Raw genomic sequence first — 26,980 nt, 5'->3', positions numbered from 1 at the left:
TGCTCATTAAACTGCAGCTTTGGGGGATTTGTGTTTCAGATACTGTGTTATTATTGTATTATTTTTAATTAGTTTAGATATGAACAGTATGTATATGTATTTATATATACATACTTTAAAAAGGCTGTGGAAACAGGCGAAACGTTAGCTGTACGCTTCAATAAAATCAACTTTATTTTTTCACTTATTTTTCCTGCATGTACCATTGTTTTGAATGACTGCACCCAGGCAAATTAAGACTACATTTAACGTGAGTGCCTGCTGCTATTGGACTTCTATATATATATATATATATATATATATATATAGTGCTACTTATGTACGCTGCAGCAGAACAATACATTAATAGAACAAACAGGAGTCATTACAATAATAAATACATATAAACACAAGTACAATAATATACACATATATACAAAGTACAATAATGAATGCAAATAAACACAAAGTACAGTTGAATTAAAGATTCCCTGAGCTAAGTGTCAAAGAGACAGGAGGATGGCGGTCCCTGCCCCGTAGAGCTTACAATCTAAACAGTAATTCATCATTATAATTTATTTATATGTTGGCAGAAAACAACAGAGCAGTTTACAGGAATATACTGTATATTTATTACAATCATTTAACAAAAGGTTACAGAATAACATATAGGATTAAAGGGCTCTGCTCAAAAGAGCTTACACATTTGAGCATTTTCCTTGCAATACTGCTAGATAAAATAACTACACGTATAATTCCAAATCATGTCAGACCAGTGAATAGAAGTTAATAGACTGACCAAAGGGTACATAGAGGTCCAGTTGCACATTCCCAAGGCTTTTGGTGTGGGGACCAGGTATAATCAGAAACGTGGCCCATGATTAAATGCCCTTTCTAGGCACAAAATGCGTGAAGCTTTTTGTCAAGTGCTATTCCTTTAAATAAAACTTTTATCCCGATTCATCCATTAAGTGCGTGCTAGTAGATAAAAGACCTCATGTAACATATAAAGCAAGCATTCCAATATGTATTTTGTCATGTGTGAGCATTCTTAATGGGTGGGTTTAGGCACGGCAGCACTGTTTCCCCAGCCATTGTGAAAGCTCACAGGTTAGAGAACACCTGCTCACCTGCTGCCCATGCATTACAGGTAAACCCCATTATCATATTGCAGTCCTACCCAGGATGCTAGAGCTGCTCCTTTTGTAAAGTGGAAATGAATATGCTTTAAGACCATTAGCAATGAACTGTATTGAGTGTCAAATATGGTTAACTCCTTGTGGTCTGATCTTCCATAGACAACGCAGAAATGAAACAGATTAAAACTTATAGCCGTGTGTAAATGGTAATATAATCATTTCCAGGGTGTCAATAGATATAATGCCAGCCATATGGAGCAAACCTTGAATCATGTAGGTTCTCAGGAATCTGCCATTGTTTTTAAATTTGAAGCAGTACGTACAACTCTTACACACGGGTGCCCACTGGATGAACTAAGGATGTAGAATGTGTAGCAGTTCTGCAAGCTGAAGAAAGCTATTTCTTTTTGATGGTCTTCCCAGTCAGCAGGCTATAAATCAGGGGTCTTCCAGCTGCTAAGTACAAGTCCGGGCTATTCCTCAGTCTTCTGTGAGCTGTAGTTCAACAAGCCAACTTTTGTTTTCAAGGTTAGGAGAGTGTTTACGAACCCAGTATAGTTGTTAATGGCAATATAGTCTCAATCCCCATTTAAAATCTTTCTATAAGCCTAGAGACCCTTATAAAAAACATTTTTTTTTAATAAAAATTGACTTTGTGGTTGGAAGAGAACCAGAGACTTGGGGGCATATTATGTATCCAGCTTGCACAGTTTGTAGCCCCCAAGTTGTGCTACGACTACCTGACCTTTAGCAGAGGATTCTGGAAGTTGTAGTCCAACAACAGCTGGGAAACATATTAATAAAATACTTTCTTTGCCACAGCTGATATCTCTTTATATTATAAAACTCCCCCACACGTTCAGTCCCTTCCCAATTGCCACGAATAGAATTTCTTTCTTAAAGTTGCTGCAGGGGCAATGGAACTGAGAAATAGATTAGCCTGAGAGCCAGAAAGGTTTAGCAAGAGTGGCATATGTGTAGATAAATGGCTAATAAGTGGCTGAATGGATAATATAGCCATAGTTTCTATATATCTGTCCTGACCAAATGTTAGATCTTCAAGGGGAAGATGAAGAAAAAAGTCTGACAAGCAGTGCCATAGAAGAAGCTGAACTGTGCCTTGCGAGGGCCCTGGAAGTCAGAGGGGCCCAGACTGATGAGCAGCTGATAAACAATATGAAGCCTTTGCACAGTTTTTGGGATCCTTAAATTGATTTCTTAAGCAACTGAGAAGCTGCTTAATACATTGTGCTATCGCCATAGCTTGCTATAATGATTTCTTTAAAAAATAATCATGTCAGGTTTGGGAGTGTGTAACTGTTCCCTATAACTAAACTTCTGAAGAGCATGGGAGTCTTTGTTGTGTTTCTAGGAAGGACCCTCATTTGCCGAGTGATTTCACAGCAGTTTAATCCGAACAATGTTGTGTAACTTAGTAACACTAGAGAGGTCCCAGAAATGGCCCTGTTTCCTGCATATAAATGCCTCCTGCGTGTCCTCACATTCGCTTCCCCCCTGAGAAAGCCTACTGTAAGAGGGCTCCGGCAGTTCACATTCAAAGGGTTCTGCCTCCTTCAATCTTGGCAGCGTTTCTAAACCTTTAACATGGCATTTTTCTAGAACAGGCATTGACTCCTTTCAGATGGAAAGGGAGTGACAGTTATACAAGTGCATCGGCCCCCGTACACTGAGATCAACATCAGTCCCTGAATCCCTAAAGTGGCTGGGGGTCCTGTAATGCAATTCAGGGAAGCTGTTAGCAGTGAGACGGGTCAGTGTAGGAGAAGTCTCTATTATGTTGGACTATGACTATTACACATGTCTTAAACCAGGCGGCTACTGACTGTCACATTAAAATATACAGCTATGGGCACGCCAAATGAACATTAGTTATTGTATACTCATATATTAAACAATCATAAATAATATATAAACCACATCTGGTCTGCCCTTTATATAGTTTTTTTTTGTTGTAAAATTATAATACTATGATTTTTGACGTAACAGAACATCAAATCCATGGCGTAGGTTTTTATATGAATGACATATTTCAGTAAATTAATTTGGCTCTTACTGTTTAGTAGGCAACACAGCTATAAAAATGCAACAATAAAAGATTGTACCAGCAAGATGAAAGCACTGAAAATGGTAAAGGAGTTTAATTGTAAGGCAAACTATTTATTATATGTTATATATCCTTTATCCCTTGTAAGAGCAGAGCACAACTGCCTCTTGGCTGAGGGCAATTAGAACTCTGTAGTTCTGCAAGAGCTGGATATTGCACATTAAAGCAAAGTCTAAACATCTTACTGTACGTGTCACCATGCCTTTGATATACATTAGTCATCTATATTAGTAAAACAAGTGTCTTATTTATCAAGGGACATTTTTTCTTTTATAAATAAGATTTAGGACAGATCATAGATCTTTTGTCTGCTGTTTTTTTTTTTCTTTGCAAATGTGCATATTTAATAATTAGCAAATGCAGCGAGAATATTTGCTATATATATATAGGTTAGGGATACGTTATCCGTAATATACATTATGGTAAGTTCATCTCCCATAGACTTTATTTTAATCAAATAATTCATATTTTTAAAAATGATTTCCTTTTTCTCTGTAATAATAAAACAGTACCAGTACTTGATCCCAACTAAGATATAATTACCCCTTATTGGGGGCAGAACAGCCCTATTGGGTTTATTTAATGGTTAAATGATTCCCTTTTCTCTGTAATAATAAAACAGTACCTGTACTTGATCCCAACTAAGATATAATTACCCCTTATTGGGGGCAGAACAGTCCTATTGGGTTTATTTAATGGTTAAATGATTCCCTTTTCTCTGTAATAATAAAACAGTACCTGTACTTGATCCCAACTAAGATATAATTACCCCTTATTGGGGCAGAACAGCCCTATTGGGTTTATTTAATGGTTAAATGATTCCCTTTTCTCTGTAATAATAAAACAGTACCTGTACTTGATCCCAACTAAGATATAATTACCCCTTATTGGGGGCAGAACAGCCCTATTGGGTTTATTTAATGGTTAAATGATTCCCTTTTCTCTATAATAATAAAACAGTACCTGTACTTGATCCCAACTAAGATATAATTACCCCTTATTGGGGGCAGAACAGCCCTATTGGGTTTATTTAATGGTTAAATGATTCCCTTTTCTCTGTAATAATAAAACAGTACCTGTACTTGATCCCAACTAAGATATAATTGCCCCTTATTGGGGGCAGAACAGCCCTATTGGGTTTATTTAATGCTGAAATGATTTTTTCTATACAAATACGACCAACTGGATAAAGCCAGCAAAACATACACAGAATAATGAAGTTCCCAGAAGAGATTAATTTTGGAATTGTTTTCCAAAAATACAAAACTGAAGCAATTAGGCAGCTTTGGGTTGTCAAATTTGATTTTGATACGGGTGATCAATTTTTTTTTTGGTTTCAAGGAGGAGGACACATAGGGGGGCATTGATGAAGAGGTTATTTATCACATTTTCACCCCCCCAGAAATATAATTGAAAGATTGTTCAGTTATATTGATTGTTACATACTGATGTAAATTTGGGGATTAGATAATTTTTTTTAATGCTTTGTTTAATGCTATGAGTTTTTGGCAGTATCTGCTGCTGGATTTTGAAGGGAACTCTGCCCAATTCAGCGTTTTGGTTATCTTAAATCTGCTGTAATCTGCTGTGAAAGCTTGTAATCTGCTTGCAATCTGCAGAAAGATCGCAAGTTTTTATAGAAAAACTAATTGGAGGTTTGCCTCCTCCCATGGAGGGAGAGTTATATTGTATATCGACTCTAGTGGACTGAGCATCAAAAGTTCCCTTGAACCTCTGAATTATCACAGTTAAACATCTGCAGGTCGCAAATTCATTTTTAGTGTATTTTTGAGTTAATGTATTTTTTGTTCTTGGCGCTATATTGTGAATGTTTGTTGATAATTGTGGCTACAGTTGTATGTCAGGGAAGATTCACCAAGAAATGTGCCATCAGTTTTTCTTGGCAAATTTCCTGCTGACCGGCCACTGACTGTGTAAGATCCGTTTTAGCAATTTAATAAAAAAAAAAGTCTAAATATTACAATCTCAAAAGAAAACCTTGGGCAGCTGAAAGAATTAACATTATTGTTATGATTCATTTTGGCATAAATCTTTGAGGTTTGAATTTAGCAGAAACAGACTCATGACTGACACCCTGTGTGTGCGTATATATATATATATATATATATATATATATATATACATACACGTTGTGTCTCAACCCTTTCTCCTTGTAGATTGTAAGCTCTTTTGGGCAGGGCCCTCTTCACCTCTTGTATTGGTTATTGATTGCTTTATATGTTACTCTGTATGTCCAATGTATGAAACCCACCTACTGTACAGCGCTGCGGAATATGTTGGCGCTTTATAAATACTTGTTAGTAATAATAATAATAATATATACACAGTAGAAATACATAGAAATACATTGCATTCTTTGTGTGCATTCTACGCCATTTTTTAATATTAAACTGTTCAGCAGATGAATTCTCATTAAAAAGGTTTAGTAAGAAACACACAATTTCTAACTATTTAGCTTAATGTGTATAATGGGAGTGGAAAACCCCTAGAAAGCATCCAAAAGCAATTTATTCCCAGGGAACGCATTGCAACCCAATTTGGTTGGGAACGCTTTTGCCCCGGCTGACAATTGTTAAGCGTTTTGAAAATGAGTTCCTTGGGAGACATTAATGGTGATGAGGACTCATTGAGCTCCGTGTTTATTTGCACGTTTTCCACGCTTGTTTGCGTTTGCAAGATTAGAAAGGACGGGAGATGGAAATGAGAAGGAAAGCCGATATATATACTGAAATATAGAGATAGCATTTTTGGAGTTTTTAAATGATTTGCAGTTTAAAAACATTCTGCATTTTTTTCAAATAAATAAAAAACTTGAACACCAAAGTAAGAAGCCCTTATTAAAGTACAGAAACCCGTTATCCAGAAAGTCCTTAATTACAGAAAGGCCCATCTTCAATATACTCTATTACAGGTTTGTGATCCATTATCTAAAAACCCATTATCCAGAATGTTCTGAATTACGGGAAGGCCATCTCCCATAGACTCAATTAGAAGCAAATAATTCTAATTTTATACATTTTTATTTTTTCCCCGGGTCCCAAGCATTCTTGATAACAGGCCCCATACCATAATAAGCAAATAACTATAATATTTAATTGATTTCCTTTTTCTCTGTAATAATAAAACAGTACTTTGTACTTGATCTCAACTAAGATATTATTAACTCATATTGGAAGTAAAACAAGTCTACTGGGTTTAATTAATTTTAAAATGATTTTAGTAGACTTGTATGGAGATCTAAATTATGGAAAGACTCCAGGTCCCCAGCATTCTGGATAACAGGTCCCATACCTGTATGTTTTTTTAAAGAAAACTGTGCCCCAGGGCCTTACCTGACGTGCCAGGGAATGAAGACCCCATATTTCCAGAGATAGCAATGACACCCATTAGGGCTCATTTACAAATGTGGGTGCAGGTGAAAAACACTAAAATTGACTGCACAGTTTTACATTTTATTAGCAAGGGTAGCTGTGCCCATACATGATCCTTAACACCTTAATTGCCGCTGTGTTGGTTCAGCCTACTCAACAGTGCACACTCACTTGTGAACTACAGAAAGGCAAGGGAACCCTGGCATTAACATTTGCCTTAGGAAGGTATTACTGCGAACCTTAATAGGTTGTGCCTACACAACGTGCATATGCTAGATCACACAGGAGTGCTATTATTGATGCCATGTACATGAGAATGCTGAAAGTGATGCAATTTTCACCACAAAAACCTGAGCTGCACAGGATTTACAAAAAGCGACTCTAATTTGCACTTGGTTAAACATGAGCACACTGTGACGCACGCCATTTGGTGGGTTCAAACAATGGCACCGGGATTCTGAGAAATAACACTGCATTTTAGTCAATTTTGCTTCTGTTTTATCACTTGGCACATTGCATTACATGTGTGTTTGTAAAAGCCCTAAAATATATAGCATGAATTTGTTAAGGTATTTGTTTGTTTGGAGAAGTTAAGGACCACATATCAGTATCAGAGGGGCACTTGGTATTGTTTGTATTTCTTTTTTTTTCTTAATTTGTCTCTTTTGCACAAAAAATATGATTTTTTCTTTTCAAAAATGTGATTTTTCATCATTTATTATTAACAGTGAAAAATCCGGCGGGCATCTGGTTTGTTTCCAATTGAAAGATCTTCTTTTGCTTCGTGGTATTAGAGGTTTCTGGATTTTTTGGACATTCCATTCATTGAAAAAGCAAAAAATTTGTGGTTTCTGTTTTTTTCGTTCATGCATTTTTAAAAAAAATAATAAATCACTTTGCGTTCAGGTTTTTAGAGAAAGCGACTTTAATCATGGTTTAAGAAACCACTAAAGCCACAAAAATTAAAATGCTGGTAAATGGGCCTCCAAATGTATAAAGATAAAGAAGTAATTAACTTCTGAACTAAGCAGACCCTAAAGTGCCCACGACTTTCTTTATTCATCTCACAATATCCATCATTTCACCGTTAATAATTCCTATGTCACATGTCAAATCTTTGTATACAGGTATGGGACCTGTTATCCAGAATGCTCGGGACCAAGGATATAAGGGGTCTTTCCGTAATTTGGATCTCCATACCTTAAGTCTACTAAGAAATCAATAAAATATTAATTAAACCCAATAGGATTATTTTACATCCAGTAAGGATTAATTATATCTTAGTTGGGATCAAGTACAAAACACTGTTTTATTTTTACAGAGAAAAAGGAAATCAATTTTAAAAATCTGAATTATTTGATTAAAATGGGGTCTATGGTTGACAGGCTTTCTGTAATTCAGAGCTTTGTGGATATCGAGTTTCCGGATAAGGGATCCCATACCTGTACATTTATAGTTCATTTACATTTAATGGGTTTGGAGAAACACCTCCGACTTACCAGGAAACAATCCTAACAATAATACATATAATACTAGAGCACTCAGGTGACATTACCGCACAAGAGATTACTGGATCTGTTACTTGAAAGGGATGCTTGAATTTCCTCACTCTTAACTGATAAAAAAAAGGTCTGAACATCTGGAGAGAAAAATGTGCCACCTGGGTATATTTGTTTTAAATGTACTTGCACCTTTGTTCAATATGTGAACTCTGCTGCTATTAAAGTAATAAATCTAGCGCCACATTCCCATGCATTATTGCTACAGTACGGATATGTCTCCTTGCCAGCGGCCAATGTGCCTCACTAACAGGGAAAGTTACATGGAGGCAATAAGCGCAAAGTGAACCATTTTTCCTCTATGTGAGCAATTATTTTCTTTGCATGAACTTGATAGAGGTTTATGGAACCTGCCAAAGTATTGAGCTTTCACCATTGAAAGTTTTTAAATATTGTACTTTGCACCGGTGAGTGGGGTATACAATAAATCTGCTTTCTGGGAAAGGCATTAAATTTAATCAAAATGTGCAATTAAATAACTGATTAACATAGAGTCTCACATGTGAATTCATGTTCTGATTTATGCAAATGTTTCTCCCATTTGACTCCATTTTTCACTTTCTCTGGATCGCAATTATTTCTGTTTACAGTTGAATTATCTCGCAGGTGCTGAGCAGATAGAACTAGTAAAGGTTTTGCTGCCAAATCCTAACAAACATCCAAGTCATTTGCTGTCTCAAGAATTTTTCTTTCGCTTTGAGCTTGTGAATTTCCTCTAGTTTTATAAGCTTTTTGAATAAGTATATTGAAACACTTGATTGCTACACTTTTTTTTTTTAAGTCATACCATTATAATACATAGGACATAGCCCTGCCCTTCCTATAAATAAGTTCTAATTAGACCTAATGGAAACTCTTAGCATGCTGAGGGTGGCCAGTATTGTGCTTATTGGGGATAGTGGATTATATGCTGCCTACTAATGCTGCCAAAAAGGTCAATTACTGCATTGGAAGGGGGATTCTCTCACATCTTCAGCCCTCTGGAGAAAGCTGGGGACATTGCCCTTTCTCTAGTCTAGTCTAGGGGCCATGGTGTGAACCTGCTGGAATGTTAACTTTGTGGAACCTTATAACACATAAAGAACTAGTAGTTATATCCTATATCACAGTCGCCAGTTACCCCATTGTATATGAAGGTGTATGCTGGACTGTATTGAAGCCTATGTCTCTGATACTGTTGATCAGTTGGGGCAAGAGGTTTCTGCTAAGAATGTTTTAGTGTAAGGATATAGATTTTGCTCCTATACTAGGTGGAGTAGCCTGTATAAAAATAAGTACCTTTAGTGGATCTGATCCTTGTATTTATCTTAATTTTTTGTAGCTGCTCAACCTCCCCTTAAAAGCATCAGAACTTCCGCTACATTAGAACTTTTCAGCTTGAACTTTCCATACATCCATATAACAGAATCACAAGTAGCTACAATTTTATAAAATGAGAGCATGCATCTGTGAGAGACATTTTGCTTGAACACTCTCTTTATTTTAATAGTTATACATGATTCCCCTTTTATCTGCCTCTGCTAAAATATCTCTTTATAGACAGCAGTGGCTTCTGCACCATTTATGACAACTAAAGGCACTGAAGCCCTTTAGAAGCTTCCATTGTAAATATAAAAGAAGAATATTTTTATCCCATACACCGTATCACTCTCCATGTAAACCAAAATAGCATAAATATCTACTTTACCTTTCCTGTAACATTTAATTTATATATTAGAGTCCAGATATTTTGGAACGTAAAGTAATCTGGAACAGAAATAACGGACTGCTCGCAATTTGTTTCACCTCAATTAGTCTCTGAGGCACTAAGATGAGTAATGACGGCTGCTTACGGGGTTAAGTAATTACACCGAGGGCTTGGCTTTTGCTAGATCATGGAAACTTGAATATCTCTTTAATCAGAAGAGGATTATGCTGTCTGTATAGTGGCGGTACTTCCTTATCTCCGTATCAGATAATTTATATAATGTGAAAACAGGAAAAGAACTGTCAACAGGTTATATTTACCCATTGGAACATAATAAATTAGGACTTGCGATAACCTGCCAAAAGCAACATTTTCCTTCTGGCATCAGCAGTCTCAGCAGCCAGTTTGTAGTATTAGAATTTAAACAACCCAAATGTTTCATTGATTTATTCATTCCAAAATTAGATAAGATTCTATTTATAAAACGTATTTACAAACCCATAAAAATACTATGATTATAAATAAAATGCAGGTATGGGATCCCTTATCCGGAAACCCGTTATCCAGAAAGCTCCGAATTACAGAAAGTCCATCTCCCATAGACTCCATTTTAATCAAATAATTTAGAATTTTAAAACTGATTCCCTTTTCTCTGTAATAATAAAACAGTATGTTGTAATTGATCCCAACTAAGATATAAATAATCCTTATTGGATGCAAAACAATCCTATTGGGTTTAATTAATGTTTTATTGATTATTTAGTAGACTTAAGGTATGGAGATCCAAATTATGGAAAGACCCCTTATCCAGAATACCCTTTGTCCCGAGCATTCTGGATAATGGGTCCTATACCTGTATTTGCCAAAATGTAGGGTCAAAACAGACAGAGTTTAGAGTTTTGATTTTAAGTTTATAGCATGCCAACCTATACCTCCCAGCACACTCAGTCAGTAGAAGGATGGCAAAGTATTCTGGGAAATAGTAGTTCATTATACCTGACGAGCTGTAGTTGAGATCACAGATCACACAAAAAGCTTATTATTTTAATGGTCAATAGCATCAACGTAGAAATTCTTCACCAACACCCTTCTATTATTCAATAGAGATAAAGCTTCAGTTTTTGGCCCTAGATTTCTGAGCTATAAAACAATCTATAATTGTGCCAATTCCAAAGCTTGCTAAGTCTTTTTATTAAAGAAAAGCAATGATTTTCTGAATTAACATGTACGTGATTATACAATACGTTATAGCCTTGAAGGCAGCGGTAAGAAACACATGAAGTTGATGGGTTTCTGTACTAGAAGGGAATTTGTCTCCCCTTACTGGAATATTAGTTTTAAAGGAACAATATACGTCTACATACACCATTTCAACATAAGCGAAATAATTAGAACTTAAATAGAACTGTCAATTCTTTAACAAAGAAACCCCCCCATATTTCCTTAGTTTGTTTTAATTGTAAAGCAGCGGTGGATCAGTGTTTTGCTTTCACACCTACTGAATTCCCTGTAATGAATTGAGCTAGTTAAAATAGAGATAAAAAGCTCTAAACAAACAACCCACTCCCTTCAGCCCTTTGTTGTGACAGTTCTGGCTTACAGATAAGCAGAGGTGCATTATGCAGGGGGTTTATCAATGCCATGGAAACCTAAGAATCAGTAGCTTCAGTTTCTCTCTCTGCCCTGTTCAGTTTAAGAAATAATAATAATACTACAGCGCAAGCAGTATTCATTGCACTCGCATTGAACAAGGGGATGTCCTGCCCCCCTCATGAATGCCCCATACTCACAGTTATATGTATATTCAGTTTATCGCGTTGTTTAATCTGATCCAAGGTTTAGCCCAGAATAAAAAAGGATATTGCTGGTATTTTTCTGACAATAAATCATGTGCCAAACATGTAATACGGATACTTTATTATTCTTTAATACATTTACTAGCAAAAGTAATTCAGTTCACCCTGGAGAGACCCTGGAGGCATCACTTATATGTATATATATACCAGTGACCTCTTTTCCTTCTATATTTGTTTTTAAAAGAGTTTGCATACATTGTAATACCTGAATGTATTTATGAACCAATGGGTTTATTTGTACTATTATTATTAACCATACATGTAACCTATTACACTCTCTTATGGACTTTTCTCAGAGTTTAGCACAGGCTTTAGCACTGCCTCTTACTCGCTACTCCACATGCTTTTGGGATGATTATTATTCAGTTGAAATACATACTGTAGGGTTGCATGGAAACCAGCGCATTCTGCAGTATTCATTTTAACTGCTTTGTAAGCAGACCCACAAGCCTGGATCTTATAGGGATTTAATTTAAAGGGATGAGTGGCCACCTTAGATGTCCCCATTTCAGATCCTGATCCAGTGTGCCAAATCCATAACCTGCCTGTCTGGCTTAAGGTTTTTCTATTTCAACTTTGAAGGGCATTTGAAAATGTTCTTTCAGATGCATGGAATTTTCCCACACATGCACAATAAAAGGGGGATTTAGGTTGGCAGCTTTGGCATCAAGATGGCAGACACGCCAATGCACTTGTACAGGATGAAGAGCAGTTGCCATCTTGATGATATTAATGGGATCAAAAGCAGAGTAGAAATTGAGAACTGGGGGAGATTTATGTGATTTTTTTCATTAACCAGCCTGGCTAGATTTGCCTGAACCCTGTATGAGGTAGCTCATTCTAATCTTCCTTTTGTAATGGAATTTTTCTAATTTATATTGTGTTTTTCTAAGCATCATAGCATTATACTATAGATAACATTCCACCCAACGACCACCCACTTCCCAATGTGGAAGTTCAAGAGCTAAAAACACTTTCATCAAATTCAGACAAGAACCAAAAAAAAAAAGGGATTTTGTTAGCGGAATCCTACAATTTACTCATACAATACATACGGTGCATATATAAGCTTAAGGGGCACATTTACTAACCCACGAACGGGCCGAATGCGTCCGATTGCGTTTTTTTCGTAATGATCTGTAATTTTGCGATTTTTTTCGGCGTCTTTACGATTTTTGCGTAAAAACGCGAGTTTTTCGGCGTCTTTACGATTTTTGCGTAAAAACGCGAGTTTTTCGTAGCCATTACAAAAGTTGCGCAGAGTCGCGATTTTTTCGTAGCGTTAAAACTTGCGCAAAACGTCTCGCCTTTTAAGTTTTAACACTACGGAAAAGGCGCGACTTTGCGCGCAAGTGTTAACGCTACGAAAAAATCGCGACTTTGCGCAACTTTCGTAATGGCTACGAAAAACTTGCGTTTTTACGCAAAAATCGTAAAGACGCCGAAAAACTCGCGTTTTTACGCAAAAATCGTAAAGACGCCGAAAAAATTGCAAAAAATACGAAAAAGTCGCAAAATGTTCGTTTCCAATCGGAATTTTTCCAATTCGGATTCGAAATCGTGTCTTAGTAAATCAGCCCCTAAGTGTTGTACAGTTTTCCTTTTAAACAAATAATAGCTGAGTAGTGATGGGCGAAATGAATTCGCTAGGCATGGGGAATTTGTGGCGAATTTCCATGTTTTGGCATTTATTTGGATTTTGTTTGCGAAATGGGAGCGTCATGGAGAATAGTATTTTTCCTTCATTATATTTCGGGCATGAAAAAAATTGTTGTGCATGTAAAAAAAAGTCACGTGTCAAAAAAAATCTGAAAAGATTTGCAAAGAATTTGCAAATCTTTTCATGGATTTGCAAATTTTTCGTGAGCTTTTTTTTTTACAGGCAACTTTTTTATGCACACAACAATTTTTTTTATGCGGGCGGCAATTTTTTGACGCGGGAGACAATTCTTTGTCGTCCATTTTGCGGAAAAGTGGCGAAACGACGAAAATATCATGCGTCAAAGAAAATGTTTTGGGCGTCATTTATTTTTGACGCACATAATTTTTGCCGTTTTGTAAATCTTTTCAATGATTTGTGAATTTTTCTGCGAAACAAAAGGGACAGATTTGCTTATCACTATAGCTGAGTGTACATCGGACAACTGGCACCATATTCCAAGTTCTTGTCTGTTTAAAAGAAAAGAAATAAATAACAAATAAAGTCAATTAATATATCAGTTTTCCATTCCTAATTCTTAGCTCTACAGTTAAACTTGTTAAGGTAGCAACGTTTATAAATGTGGGAAATGATATAATTGTAGCAAAGTAGTAAATACAGCAGGTTCGGATTAGTGAAATGATCATTCTAATTGGTTTTTCCCAAACCACACATTACCGTTTGAGGTTTTAGAGTCATTTGCCTGTTGGACATGGTTAGATAAATACTAAATCGTGTAGAACAATGTTGATCACAAATGAAATGGTGCAGTGGAAATCTGATTCTTCTGCTGTAGCTCCCAGAATTATCCACCAGCTCTGTTTTAGTTGCTTTCCCCTCTTCCAAGTGCTTGGGTCCCACAACCAAATACTGTGGAATATTACATCTTTCAGCTGGCATGTCTTACATTCAGTGTGTCAGTATGATGTATGGGTCATTCACACTGTAATATGTGTGTTTGTCAGTGAGCAGAATGAAGTGTTCCTCGCTGCAGCTGTATATCCTGAATCTGTAACTCACTGGCTCAGTTCAAGAGTTTTCAGTATTAAGAAATCTGTCGGCTAAATAGCAGAATTAATGATCGTACAAATTCCTTTTATCCATGCCTGTTTAGCTGGTTTCTCTATATATTTATATAGGCAGCATTCTTTCTACAGGAACTTAGAAAAAATAGAACTTGTATAATATTATGGTGATATAATGCGTTCCTGTAGGTAAAGCTCATGGAGAAAAGTGTTTTTCCTTCTGTATATTTCTGCATGTTGTCCAGGATAAATGTACAATAGTGATGAACAAATTTTTTCAGCATGCATGGATTCACAGCGAATATCTGCATTTCGCCATCGGTGAATTGTTTTGCGAAACGTCAGCTAAAATCCGTTGCAAAAAATTTAGTCGCACGTCAAAAAAAGGTGCAGTCGTATCAAAAATAAGCACGGTCATGTCGAAATGGGCACAGTCGCATTAAAAATAGTTGCGTCAAAAAAAGAAGCATGCGACAAACGTGTTTCACGGATTTTTCGCTGTTTCGCAAATTTTCCTATCGTTTTGTGAACTTTTCAGCAAAGCAAATGGGACAGATTCGCTCTTAACAAATATACAGCTCTCAAAAAAGTATATAAAAGACCTGAAAAAATTACATTTAAATTAATATTGACTTTTAAAAATGAGGGTCATATGTATCAAAATTCAGATTTGTGCAATTTTAGAGGTTTTTTTTCAACCTCGACTAAACTCACAGTACGGATATTTCCTTATTTATTAAAAATCCGAAGTTAAGAAGCAACAAACACGTATACGAATAGTTTCGAATCCTTGTTCATGTGATTAGAAGCAAAAATCCGAAAATTTCTAAAACCTTGAAGTTAATAAATATTTTACTATTTACTAAGAACAGCTCCCATGGATTCTAAATCACCTCGCCAGCTTTTAGATGGTGTCGTTTTCTCTTAGAGTTTTTCGTGTTTTTTACACTTAATAAATAACGAATAGTGATGAGCGAATCTGTCCGCTTCGCCAAAAACTTGCAAAACAGCAATATTGTCACACATCTTTTTTTCGAATGCTCGTCAGTTTTTCTGTGACTCGTGCATCAAAAAACTTATCAGTGCGTCAAAAAAACAATGCGCGCAGCAATTTTTTTGTTTTTCAAGACATTTTTGTTACATGCGCGACAAATTTTTTTGATGCGGGTGACAATTTTTGGTAGCGCAGTAATTTTCCCGTGGTGAACTTTGTTGTCCGTTTCGTGAAACAATCCACCATTGGCAAAATGCAGAAATTCACTGCAAAGCCAAGCTTGGCGAATTATTTCGCCCATCACCAATAATGAATTATTTGTCTGTAAGAATAATAATCTAAATACACAATTTTTAGTGCTAAAAACGTTAGATTCAAGGAAACAAAAGTATGAATGTTGATATATCTGCTCCTTATGTACTTTTTTTTTTATTGACAGTTTTTATTTCCATATCAAAGCAATTAACAAACAACAGAAAATTATAGCTTATGTACTTTAACATACACTGAAATTGTAGTTGAAAAACAAATTCTTATCATACATTTATAAGGTAAATTTGTCTGAAAAAAAGAGAATTGTTTTTGTGATTGTTTAGTGAATTCCAATTGAGTTTCTGGTTTTACATGGTCTTATTTTTCCATATCGTCAGTATTGTAAGTAAAAAAAAAAGGAAGGAAGGAAAAATAATCATGTTGAATCAAGTTTCAAGTTTAATTTATATTGGCCTGAAATAAACTGCGATTTCCAGTTAAGCTTTACTGAAGTGACGGGGAGTTATTGGCACGGGGCTCCTGTAGCTTCTATCTATTAACCACACGGAACGTCATTATGTTTCACTCATTTTTGTGAACTGAGGGCACATTTTTTAACTGTGCTTCGCCAGGGAGTCGGCAGAACGGACAATATAACTCAGGGAACTTGAGAGTTTTTTTTTTTTTTTTAAATATGAAAAAAGTCAAACATTTGGCTGTGACACAACGAATGCAAATGGCTACAGATAAAACCATTCAATGAATAGTTGAAAAATATAACAAGAAAAATGCAATGGCGTACAATCTATCTATCATTTGTTCATTAGTAGTGATGAGCGAATTTTTTTGCCAGGCATGGATTCACAGCGAATTTCTGCATTTCGCCATTGCCAAATAGTTTCGTGAAATTTTGCAGTTCCACAAATTTTCCTCTCATACCACGCATTTTCTGGCAAAGTGAAACGGGACAGATTCGCTTATCCCTATTCATTAGTGATGAGTGAATCTGTTCCATTTTGCCGGAGAATTCACAAAATGGCAAAAATGTCATGCATCAAAAAAATGACACGAGTGACAAAGGTGAAACGCGGGAATCCACACCTGGCTCATAATTTAAGAATGTTCTTGAGATACTGAATGTTTTTTGCCCATTACGATTTTTTTTTTCATATCCATTTGCTGATTCTTCCAATGAAAAAATCAGGTCTGTTTATATGAATTATTTCTAAAGAATTTTTCGTAATTAAAATAATTGCCGATAATAATCCAAGTACAGTTTAGCAAATGTTTGCATTTATACAGTAAGGGGTCCATTTATCAAAGTACGAGCGCTTCGGGATACAAAAAAATTGTATTTTTTCAATGTTTTCGTACCGTGTATATTTTTTGCGACTTTTTTTGTTAATTTGCACAACTTTTTCGTACTTTGTGACAAAAAAGTGCATCAACTTGTGCGACAAAATCGTATTTGTCGCGCCGAGTACAAAAGTTTTGGTTTCATTCAAGCTTCAGTATCGTGAATTTCCTTGGGCCAGGTTGGAGCTGCAGAGTGCCATTGAGTCCTATGGGAGACTTTCCTTGGGCCAGGTTGGAGCTGCAGAGTGCCATTGAGCCCTATGGGAGACTTTCCTTGGGCCAGGTTGGAGCTGCAGAGTGCCATTGAGCCCTATGGGAGACTTTCCTTGGGCCGGGTTGGAGCTGCAGAGTGCCATTGAGCCCTATGGGAGACTTTCCTTGGGCCGGGTTGGAGCTACAGAGTGCCATTGAGCCCTATGGGAGACTTTCCTTGGGCCAGGTTGGAGCTGCAGAGTGCCATTGAGCCCTATGGAAGGCTTTCCTTGGCCCGGGTTGGAGCTGCAGAGTGCCATTGAGCCCTATGGGAGACTTTCCTTGGGCCGGGTTGGAGCTACAGAGTGCCATTGAGCCCTATGGGAGACTTTCCTTGGGCCAGGTTGGAGCTGCAGAGTGCCATTGAGCCCTATGGAAGGCTTTCCTTGGCCCGGGTTGGAGCTGCAGAGTGCCATTGAGCCCTATGGGAGACTTTCCTTGGGCTGGGTTGGAGCTGCAGAGTGCCATTGAGCCCTATGGGAGACTTTCCTTGGGCCGGGTTGGAGCTGCAGAGTGCCATTGAGATCTTTGGGAGACTTTCCTTGGGCCGGGTTGGAGCTGCAGAGTGCCATTGAGCCCTATGGAAGGCTTTCCTTGGCCCGGGTTGGAGCTGCAGAGTGCCATTGAGCCCTATGGGAGACTTTCCTTGGGCCAGGTTGGAGCTGCAGAGTGCCATTGAGTCCTATGGGAGACTTTCCTTGGGCCAGGTTGGAGCTGCAGAGTGCCATTGAGCCCTATGGGAGACTTTCCTTGGCCAGGTTGGAGCTGCAGAGTGCCATTGAGCCCTATGGGAGACTTTCCTTGGGCCGGGTTGGAGCTGCAGAGTGCCATTGAGCCCTAGGGGAGACTTTCCTTGGGCCAGGTTGGAGCTGCAGAGTGCCATTGAGCCCTATGGGAGACTTTCCTTGGGCCGGGTTGGAGCTGCAGAGTGCCATTGAGCCCTATGGGAGACTTTCCTTGGGCCGGGTTGGAGCTGCAGAGTGCCATTGAGCCCTATGGGAGACTTTCCTTGGGCCAGGTTGGAGCTGCAGAGTGCCATTGAGCCCTATGGGAGACTTTCCTTGGGCCAGGTTGGAGCTGCAGAGTGCCATTGAGCCCTATGGGAGACTTTCCTTGGGCCGGGTTGGAGCTGCAGAGTGCCATTGAGCCCTATGGGAGACTTTCCTTGGGCCGGGTTGGAGCTGCAGAGTGCCATTGATTCCTATGGGAGGCTTCCAAAATCATGCACAGAAGGTTCAAAGTCAGAAAGGGTATTGCGCAGTTTACGATCGTTTGTGACTTTCGGATCGCCAATACGATTTTATCGTGACTAATACGATTTTTTCGTAAGCATTTTCGCTCGATCGTTCCGATCATCAGAAATTTTACCCATTTCGGAATTCAAACTCGTACTTTGATGAATCAGCCCCTAAGTGTTTGCAGGACACGGGCTGGGCATTGCTTTTCTATGTCGACCTAAATCCTTTATTCTTTTAATGATCAAGAAAATAAACGAGGCCATAAGATATGTCAGAAAAGTGTATGATGTTTTATGGTTCCAGCAATTTAAGTTCTAACCCGCTGGCCAAAAAGATTTGTCGGATTTCCACTTCTGTTACAGATGACTTCTACGTGCTCTTCTTGCATGACAACCCAGTGAGGAATGAGCACTTTTTTTTTTTAAACACCGCCCCATTAGAAACAGAATAGATTTCTTTTAAATACATCAAATATGATGGGGAAAAAGATAAAATGGAATAAAGAAAGCGCTATATGGCAGGATCATAGAATTCCAGCCAAGCAGACAATTCATTCCACCAAGTGAATTCCGAAGAGCAAAAGGCCAAGAAGGAAGAAAAATGGTCCAGACCAAAGAACTGTCACTATTCAAAGGTTATCCACCTCTTTTATATTTCTCAAGGCATTGGAACTAGCTGGCCTTTCAGTAGGACTGGACGGTTTACTTGCAAATTACTACCTTAAGGCATGTGAGCTATATGCACTTTTGTTAGGGCTACAAAATATGCATTTTGGTGTTTAAACGGCATATTGAACCATTAACATATTCAGGCTTAGATATCCAGAGTTACTAAATCAAAGCGCTATTCTTTAGGAATGAATGGCAGTCGATGGGAGTTTTGGAGGTCACACTAAGAACACACACACAAAAACTGTTAGGAATGTATATAAATATACTCAGCCTGCGGTGGTCTTGGTATAAGCCAGATCTATCACATCAGAAACCAAAAGCTATCTGTACAGATAGGAACCCACATTTAACAGAAACTAAAACTGTATTTATTAATATATTAATGCATTCAAGTGCTGTATGGCATTAGGTATGGAACCTGTTATCCAGAATGTTAGGGACCTGAGGTTTTCCAGATAAGGGGTATAATAATTTGGATCTCCATACCTTAGTCTTACTAAAATGTATTAAATGAACCCAATAGGATTGATTTACCTGCAATAAGGATTCATTCTTTCTTGGTTGGGATCAAGTAAAAGCTACTGGTTTCAGAGAAAAAGGAAATAATTTATATTATTAATATGGACTAAAATATACTGGTAAATAGGTACAAGAAAAGAAAAAGGCCTATAATTAGATTTAGAAATAACTGCTCTGTTACAGCCGAAAAATTTGTAAGATCTAAGTTATATATGGGAAGTAATGCTGAGAGCTTCTTTTTGTTTTTTTTTTAGTTTTTAGTGCTAGTGGGCATAGAAATTTTGTCCATTTTATTTTAATTGCCCCTGTTAATTTTGGGGTCGAAATACAGCTCCATGGAAGCTTGGTTCCTAACTGCTTTGGGAAATAATCCTTTTAGAGGCCCATCTAAAAAAGCTATAGGTTGAAATGTGGGGGCAGTGGCCCAATCAACTTGTGTTTTTTTTTACCCCAATGCCCTAAATTAAGTATGGGTCAATATCGGTTGCCATATATAATTGTGATGGTAGGTTTAAGTATATCCTTGCAGGGTAATTGGCCTGTAAAGATTGTTGCATTATGGGGTTCTAGGTTCTCTCTTCATTATCCCTTATCCAGTAGGCAAATACATCAGGGTGAGTGGCTGTTGGCATGTGGGTTTCAGGTCATTCTAGTTGTGAGTTGCCATAGTTTCCCATCCACCCAAGGGGGTTGATAAAAAAGATGTGATAAGCTGGAAATGCCAATCATTGTGTCCCTTGCCCTCTGGTACTTACCTTTTTAATCTTATTCTTATTAATATCTTAGTATCTAATTTAGAGATTAAGCTGATTCAGAACTCAACAGCCCCTGAACCTGAATATATCCTGAATATACTGTACATATATATATATACTGCATTGCTGAGTGCACTAAGCAGGAGCAGTTATAAAATTACAGATATACAGTGTTTGGCCTCAGATTTTTTTCTGTTTAAAAGAACTGATTTACATTACAGAAACCTTTCCCCTTAATGATGTATCTGCATGAAAATCTTTCCTTACACCTGTATGTCTTTTTGGCCCACTCTGCATCACAAACAGCTGGTTTAATAGCACAGATACCACTATAAATATTTAATCAGACCACAATTAAACTCACTTTCTCTAAAACCACAAATGCCAAGGGATTTATTAAAACAGTCGTTTAAAAAAACACAAAAAAAAGTGGAAAAATAACCTCCCAAACCTCTAAAACCACAAAGCAAAGAACGATTAGCCAATTGAAAAAGGGCAGCTGCCATTGACTTCTATATTGCCTTGACAGCTTTTAGATTTTTACTTTGGGATTTGTATCAGTTTTTACTAATTTTTTGTGAGTTTTAACGCAAACAAAACACGAATTATGAAGCAAAAGACTAATTTGTAAGGCACCCTCTGGTGTGGTGACTTCAGTAACTTACCTTGAATCCCAAGCACTGCCCCACTTCAGTAAATGAACTGGCCCTGGTTATATTATGTAGAGACTCGGCGGTGCCTGGGACTGAGCTCACTGGGGATTGTTCATTTGCTTGTCCTTTAAATCTACCATTTTATTGAAAAGTAAAGCACAATGCAACTATAATTCACCTACTGCAGACTTCTGAGCCCTGTGGACACATTTGTATTAGTTTACAAAAACAATGATCCAGTTAGTTGCCAGTTATTTATATGAAGACAAGTGTTCTAGCACGTAATTGCTTGTATGTATATGCATGTATCATTTTATTTATAGCGATACTGAGAGAAATTAAGTGCCACGTGGTAAGAGACACAGAAGAAAGGAGTTCCCTGCCCCATAGAGCTAACAATCTAAGGACTATTTACAGATGTAGATACTAAAGGATGAAGTTGTTCATAGCATCCAATCAGCAGTCACTATTGATCAGTTTGGACCTTGGAATCTTTGGAACTCCCAAATATGTTTCATAAAGATGATAACATCTGAGAAAAATTGAGAACATTTGCAAATACCCCCCCCCATAAAACTGAAGGAAAAGCCCTTTCTTTTGAATTGTGTTTTTTTTTGCTCAAAAATAATCACACCATCATAGTTTCTACTAAATCCTTACCTGTTTGGTAATAGAACCGTAGTGTCTCACCACCTGTAGCCTAAACACAACATCCGTAACCCCAATCATAATGGACCATTTAGGCATATAGGACAATGCACCATACCATTATAATGTATGTTGTATATCAATCGATGGCTTCTAGCTATGGGCTTCTAGCCATGGCTTCCACACGTGAGCATTCTCTAGCAATGTAAGTCAGTTCTTTGAAAAGGGCTGTTGTCTATGTTTAAATACATAGGGGCATATTTATCAATTGTTGAGAATTATTGAAGTCTCCTTTAGCTGAAAGTCAATCATAAAATGTGTCCCTTGCCTAAATCTTGAGAGCTCAGATGAGAACCATTCTATCCAATGGGAAAAAAGAGCATTCCTTCCTACTGTGTCTCTTCATATTTGCCTCTTAATCTTTGTTACTAAGTATACATATATACATAAGTAGGTGGTTTGTCCCTGAGGAAGAGCACAGTTGGTGCTCGAAACGTTGGACTTTTTTTGTTCTAATAAATTTGGCATTTTTTCTGCAAAGTCCCTGTGTGTGCGGCTTACTGTCTGTGTAAAAAAAAGTTTTGCCAGCACCTTGGGCGTTTGGACTCTTTTAGGGTGTGCTCCATTTGGTTCTGTATATACATAAGTATATATATATATATATTTACTGCAATGTTTGTTCCCTACTAAACTAAACTGATTTCATATTTATTAGATATTTCTGCCTTTCCATTCCCATTTTATTTCAGTTCAGTTGATATATTGGTAATTTTCCTCTTTCTTTGACAACTACTGGCAGATAAAAGAACTCTACCTAAAAAAATCACACTATGTGCATCTACAGTTAAAACATTCTAACATCTTCAGACCAATTACTTTCTTACTTTCCTCTCTTATCTGCTTCTATCTGATATATTTACTTGCTATACTTGTTGTTTAACCCCCAACTCATCTCCCCTTCCCTGCTACTGACTGCTATAGACAACAATGACACCTTGCATACTTTGCATAGCTGAGTGCTTATCCAGTGTCCATGGTTGGAAACCCATGCATGGTTTGTTTGGTGATCAATTGTGGAAGAAGACTCAAACACAGACTGCTTTTATCCTCTACACATATTTCTTCTTTAATGTCTTCACTCTGCACTATTTCAGAAAAAAACAACATTGCTATGTGAAACAATAACAAATGCTTTCCATTCTCTACCTAACCCTCACATTCCCATTCCACTAAATTCCACACCTGCATGCACCCTGCCCAAGCTCTGCAGAACAATGAACTCCATTCACCAATTCATTCCCAGTTTCCCATCTGTGTGACAGTCTGATGTTCTTTGTCTTTAACTTTCCCTTTACCGCAATGCTCTATTATTTGTTAACTGCACATCGTTCTGTGTTACTGTGATTACTACTCATGATTATTGAATATTTCATTATAACATTATAGAACTTTATGTAATGAAGTATAATTGTACCAGTTCTTGAGACCATTTTCTTACACTTCAAATTCTCCATTTCCTGTCCATGATTTTCCAGACCTTCATCAAAACTGTTCCTCTTGGGTACCCTCCAGTGTGGGGTGACTTTGGCCTCCCACCTGGGTCATCTTCTTCTTCATTTTCCAGTGCATTCTTTCTCCAGAAATATGTTCCATTCATTTAGACTGATATAAATTCATCCATATACAAATGATCCCCTTTCTCATTGGGCCCTACTCTATTTCTAATTCTTATTTTGTTAGGGTGTGCCATTTTTTTTTAAATAGAAAGCATCACTGTACTGTAATTAAACTCTTCCAAATGACTTTTGCTTGTGATTAAATGTCTCCTATGTTATATAAATATACCAATGCCCTAAATGATGGGTTTATAAAATTAATTTTGATATCAGAAATGTTAATAATGAATTTTGTATCTGCTGCTTGGTCCCCTGCTGAATTGGTGAATTGTTTTACCTTATAACAATAACTATTTTGTGCTCCATCTTCATCTGCTACACAGGTTTCATGGCAATGATAACGGGGAATGTAGAGTCTGTTAAAATGTAATATATGATGACCCCTTGCATTTGCAGATCATTTTTAAACGTTTTGCAGAACATTCCCCAAAATGCATTTTTCACATCTGTAACATTATTAATTACAGTTTGGAAACCTTTGCTTCCCCTTAGTTCAAAACCACTGTTCTGGCCAACTCAAAGGTATCAGCACCCTCCTCAGCTTATTTTTCACCGGCCAACAGATGTATCCTTTTTCTGTACTGCGGGAGAAGTCACCCTGACCCTTAACGATGAAGACAAAAAAAAACATTAAAGGCAGAGAAATGCGTTGTTGTTATAAATCACATAGAAGCAGCGCAGCAAGGCTTTAGGTGCTGGAGGAGATGTCTGTTATGTGCAAGACATGTTTCCAGGACAGCTCACTAGATCTGTGTTATTCTAATACCCAAACATCATTAAGTGAGTAATAGGAGATATCACAACCAGCACCAACTTGCTTCTAAGATAAACAGTTTACACAATCACTTTATTTGCAGTTCTGACTTCTTTTCAAACTTCTTTACATTGACTGTATATCTCAGAGACAATGCTTTATGGCTTTTTTTGAAGAGGTGTAAGGCAAAGAAGAGACTTGTGCAATCACTCCTGGCTTCTTTTGTTTCCTTGTCTGGGTAGGGTTTAAAGAATTAAAAAGAATAGAGCCTCAAAACATTGCCCATACACAGTAAGTAGTGATGGGCGAAAAGTTTCGCCAGGCATGGATTCGCGGCGAATTTCCGCGTTTCGCCATTGGCGGATTGTTTCGCGAAATGGATGAAAAATTTCGCCGCGAAAAAATTCGCCGCACGTCAAAAAATTGTTGCCGGCGTCAAAAAAGAATAGTCGCGGGCGACAAAATAATAGCCGCGGGCGACGAAACAATAGCGCGCGACAAAATAATAGCCGCGGGCGACGAAACAAGAGCCGCGGGCGATGAAACAAGAGCCGCGCGACGAAACAAGAGCCGCGCGACGAAACAAGAGCCGCGGGCGACGAAACAATAGCCGCGCCACGAAACAAGAGCCGCGGGCGACGAAACAAGAGCCGCGGGCGACGAAACAAGAGCCGCAGGCGACGAAACAAGAGCCGCGGGCGACGAAATAATAGCCGCGCGACAAAACAATAGCCGCGGGACAAAATATTTGCCGCGGGCGACAATTTTTTTGTCGCACGACATTTTCGCCGTTTCGCGAATTTTTCGCCGTTTCGCGGATCTTTTCAAAGATTCGCAAATTTTTCGGCGAAGCGAAACTGAACAGATTCGCTCATCACTAACAGTAAGGTTTTTAAAACATCTTTTTATTATCATAGGACCAAGCTTACCCTGAAACAATCATGAAATTAGCCATTAGGGAGAGAAAAATCTCAAATCTCATGTATGGCCAGCTAAACAGAGAGGCTTAGTTATACAGCATGTTTAGAAGTAGTAAAAATTAATTATGCATTTATGTATGTAAATATATGTATATATATACAGATGCATACCCGCCAACTGTCCCGCTTTGAGCGGGACAGTCCCGCTTTCTATAGCGCATCCCGCTGTCCCGGATAGTTACCTGAATGTCCCGCATTTTCGTACAGCAGGATGAGAGGGTTAAGCTGATCGCTCCGACACCTTGCGCTGCTTCTCTTCTTATGTGGCTCCTTCTCCGGCGGTCCCTGGCCCTTTTATAAGGTTGCGCCCGTGCGTAATGACGTCACACGTACACGGGCGCAACCTTATAAAAGGGCCTGGGACCGCCGGAGAAGGAGCCACATAAGGAGAGAAGCAGCGCAAGGAGTCGGAGCTCGTATGGGGTGCTCTGTGTATGGGGGGGCTCTGTGTATAAAGGGTACTGTGTATGGGGGGCTCTGTGTATGAGTCTCCCCTGTGTGGGGGGGCAAAACTGGTAGATAGTTAGAACTCACTTATAACTGACTGCCTTCTCTCTATATTTGTATTTTATATGTAGGAGTTGCTATTTTGTTTTCCTTAGATAGTACAGTATGAGGGTATAGCACATTTGCATCTGATCCCGCGCAACAAATCTTTTTGTCCCTCTTTTCAGTTTTCAAATGTTGCGAGGTATGCAGATGCAGTAGGTGCTATAGATGTATCAGACATATGTCACATCATCCAATATTTTTTTTAGAAAAAGGGTGTGACTGTGCAATCCATAGGCCATAATACTATTTGCTATCTATTCTGCTGATCCTGATAGAATTGTGCCATTTAAGTCAAAGCCAGGTTATGGCATTCTAATGCTATGGCACACCTCTTTAGAACATGTTCAATGCAGTTCATATTAAATTATCATGAATGTTGTTAAACATTGCAACAAAAGTATTATTTACGAATTTAAAGGTAGACATTGAGGTTGCGGCCTTTTGATTTGATAATTAATTTAACAATTAGATGCACAACGCATGAAAGTTAGGCTTTTGCTTCTAAATATGTTGTCAACACAGCTCACTGGAGCAGCACATACCTTGGGGGAAAAACTGACCAAGTGACCAGTAAATTAGCCCTATTTATTGGTTGCTATGGGTTAGATTGTAAGCTCTTTTGGGCAGGGCAACATTTTTTTACTTTTTTGTTGACACGTCTTTTTTTTTAAGGTGACAATTTCTTTTGCTGCGGGCCAAAAAAAATGTCAATGGCAAAATGTGGAAATTTGCAGCGAATCCATGCCTGACAAATTATTTTGCCCATCACTAGTTACTGGTTGCTTTTGGTTGCCTATTCTTGTGTTTAATGTATGCACCCAGTTACTGTACACCACTGCAGAACATGTTGGCATTTCATAAAAAAGTTAATATAATAATTTAGGTATGCACCAAATCCATTATTTTTGGGGTTCAGTCTAACCCTGAATCCTTCGTGAAAGATTTTCCTGATTACTGAACTGAATTGTAAAGGCCAAATCTTCACCGAATCCCAAACCGAATACTGGATTTGGTGCATCCCTATAATAATTTTATGACATCTGGGGCAAATTTTGTAACTTTTTATTCCTTCACAACTTCTCTTTGGCCAGTCTATATAGGTTTCCATGCATTCTGCTGTTTATTGGCAGAAAAAAAATGTCTTTTTCAGTTTAAATAACATTCAGTGACACAAAGCAGCTGGCCTGGAAACCTAAGAAGGCATCTTACATGGACTAAA

At 37.9% G+C, this 26,980-nt stretch overlaps 1 protein-coding gene across 1 annotated transcript in view; it reads left to right on the top strand.

Annotated features, from left to right (window-relative positions):
• The window catches only part of ntn1 (netrin 1), a 71,235-nt gene that overhangs the window by 1,109 nt on the left and 43,146 nt on the right, over window positions 1-26,980 (top strand).

This window comes from Xenopus tropicalis, chromosome 7, assembly GCF_000004195.4.
Source record: "Xenopus tropicalis strain Nigerian chromosome 7, UCB_Xtro_10.0, whole genome shotgun sequence".
NCBI lineage: Eukaryota > Metazoa > Chordata > Amphibia > Anura > Pipidae > Xenopus > Xenopus tropicalis.
Note: the sequence above shows the minus strand (reverse complement) of the source record. Positions and strands in the feature narration are given on the sequence as shown.